The sequence below is a fragment of the Temnothorax curvispinosus genome, unplaced genomic scaffold, assembly GCF_003070985.1.
Source record: "Temnothorax curvispinosus isolate PA1 unplaced genomic scaffold, ASM307098v1 QBEX01010893.1, whole genome shotgun sequence".
In the NCBI taxonomy this organism is placed as follows: domain Eukaryota; kingdom Metazoa; phylum Arthropoda; class Insecta; order Hymenoptera; family Formicidae; genus Temnothorax; species Temnothorax curvispinosus.
Window position 1 is genome coordinate 2,966 of NW_020220673.1, and position 2,986 is coordinate 5,951.

The 2,986-nt window shown below is 30.4% G+C and overlaps 1 long non-coding RNA gene across 2 annotated transcripts; it reads left to right on the forward strand.

Annotated features, from left to right (window-relative positions):
- Positions 1-1,016: 1,016 nt before the first annotated feature.
- On the forward strand, positions 1,017-2,977 carry LOC112460835. Of its 2 annotated transcripts, none has more exons than XR_003041492.1 (3): positions 1,017-1,144; positions 1,550-1,749; positions 2,780-2,977. It is a non-coding gene; the product is annotated as an uncharacterized LOC112460835 (long non-coding RNA). The 2 variants fall into 2 exon arrangements; XR_003041491.1 differs by lacking the exon at positions 2,780-2,977 and adding an exon at positions 2,334-2,546 and having other exon boundaries at positions 1,018-1,144.
- Positions 2,978-2,986: the final 9 nt, after the last annotated feature.

The following is a 2,986-nucleotide window of genomic DNA, read 5'->3' on the forward strand; positions in this document are numbered from 1 at the left end:
TAACGTAATTATTAAGAATTTTATTTCACGTATAAATCAAAATGACTTTTCCGCGAATCATCTGCAAATGACGTGTTTGAAATGCATTTTATATGTTTTGTCTAGTCACTCTAGTCAATTGCATTCTACACAGATAATGCGCGAACGAGATGACAAAGCAAAAATCGATATTTTTCTCGGGATTTTATTTTGAGTAGATTAAAATAATTTTTTGCGCGTTAAAATTTTGTTTTTTAGATATAATAATTAAGCGTAACTTTCGGACGGATTGTGCTTTATATCTACTTTATAATAATTATGCGTAACTTTCGGACGGATTGTGAAATTTCTTTGTATCTACTTTGTTATTATGACAATTTGCATATTTTCTTACTACATCAACAACAAAAATATTTTCAATGTTTGTCAGCTTGTGTCACGATAATCGCGCAATTATTACAATCGTTGCAATTATTTTATTAAATAAATGTCACACATGTGACATTTATATTACATTGAGAAACTAGTTTTTTTTTTATTAATAGTAACATTTATCTTAATAAAATGGCGAGTATATTAAGAAAGTCCGGAATTAATTTAACTCAAATAAACAGTGTGAAAACGATCGCGCGACGGTAAAATATCTTATGTTGCAAAACAGAACCAAGATAAACATTTGTGTAATTGATGGAACGTCATACATCATCGCCTTATATCATCAATTCATATAAATTAATTACTGTCCGTGATGTACGCAAGAAAGAAGAGAGAGAAGGAAGTATTAACATAACAGTGTTTTGCCGGAAACCATTACAATTAAGTGTGATGAAGGTGATTAAGATGAAGATAATCGCAAAAATAAAGTTATATATACGTGCATTATATCTCGTGACGCGATAAAAATAGAAATTACATTATCTTGATCGAAAACAGCCTTCGTTGTAGTTTGATATACATAGTGTCTTAAGCATGCACGTTATCGCATTGTCAAATGTAAATTTTGTTTTGCATCTATTCTACTTCGTCGCTTATAAAAGCACCTTTCACGTCGACGCTTCTTCTAAACGTCAGAGAAACTGCAGAATTCGAATGAAATACAATATTCGGTTTGATTATCCAATTGTCGCACGTGTGTTTATCATTACATAGAGTCGAATAACGCGAGGTAAGAAGCTCAAGATGCACTGAGAAACCCATTTGGCTGGAATAACCAAATTTTAGTAGACACCCCATAAGTTATTTGTTTCTATACCTATGAGCAAACGAACACTTTTGTTGGAAGAACAAAATAATTTTGAAGAATTATACGTGGAACCAAATATTTCGTTCAAAGAACAAAAGATCCAATTCGGCTACAACCTAATACGCGGATTGTTTGTTTAAACGAACAAAGTAAATTATTGTGTTATTCGGAGAAAAATAACTTGTTTTACTATGAATTATCCACGAATCGCAACTACAACAATAATTTTTGTTTCAAACAACACAAATTTAGATATTATTTGTTAAAGGAACAAAATACTTTCCAACAAAAGAAGTTGGTTTCTCTAAACAATCTAATCATTTGCAGAAATCAATTGATTTAATTCAACAAAACAAAATTGCCAACAAAGAAATTTTGGTTCCGTCAACTAATTGGGTCTCTCAGGTGTACGGATTTCGCATTCTCATTACACGATCGAATCTTGAATTGAGGTGAGACGCAGCACATTCTGTAATTTTCCTTATTGCAAGAATTATAGGCGTATTATTCTTCCGACGTAACGGACGGTAAGTACTGAAAGTTTATATTTTCTAATAATAAGTATTATAAGTTATTAAAACATCGGTTCTGGTAAGTTAAATAAAATAAACAATTATTGTGGTTGTTTAAGCCAACTTCAGACGATTTATAATTTGTATCACAATTCAAGAAAGATTTTTATGTATAAAAAAATTTATGTGTTACGTAATACAAAAAATTAAAATCACAGTGATTGTAAAAATGTCGAAACTAAATCCTTTTTATACATAACAGATTACTAACTGTATACCACAACTGTATTAGCTCAAAATTTGTTAAGATTTTCAGTTTTGCTACTCATTCTTTCTAAAAAACAAAATAAATCGCAATGTTTGAAGTGCGATCTCTCTTTAAACACATGCTATAACTAAATTCAAGATGCATTAAATTAAATTTATGAAAATACTATTTTGTATAAAAAGTGTGATGTTTCTTTATTATATTTTTCTAACTCAAAATTGAACTGATAAGTATGGCAATATAAATGTTCCAAGCGTCGTAATTAATTTTACTATAGAATCAGCTATTTAATTCTGTAAGTGCGATGTCTAGTATTTGTATCTTTGACTAGAGAGGATACGGCCTTAGAGGCGTTCAGGCATAATCCCACGGATGGTAGCTTCGCACCACTGGCCGCTCGACCGAGTGCGTGAACCAAATGTCCGAACCTGCGGTTCCTCTCGTACTGAGCAGGATTACTATCGCAATGACTGGTCATCAGTAGGGTAAAACTAACCTGTCTCACGACGGTCTAATCGCGTGTTATTATTCAGTCATTAAATTTAATATCTAATAAACAACGTATATTTCAATTTTTTAGTATTAAAAAAATTATTATACATATATATGTCAAATAGCAAGTTTTTATGGAAGTTTCAATAAAATACAGCGACAAAATATAATAATATAAAATTTGTTGCTGAATCATATTATTTATAAATCTACTAGTATAAATGTTGCTGAAAATTGCATTGATGTAATCGATATAAATATTTTACTGATCGTTTTTGTTGACAGCTGTTCTGTTGCCAAATATTATTGCAACGGAATGTATTCCTGATATGTTATCGATTTTATCGCAATCAAAAGTATCTATGTATAAATGAAAGATATTTTTACTCAGTACTAAGACTACGTTAACGCCGAAAGCATTGCCAGAGATATTTTTTTCGGTGTGATATTAATATAATTCCGTTTTAATATTTAATGACAAATTTAATAACG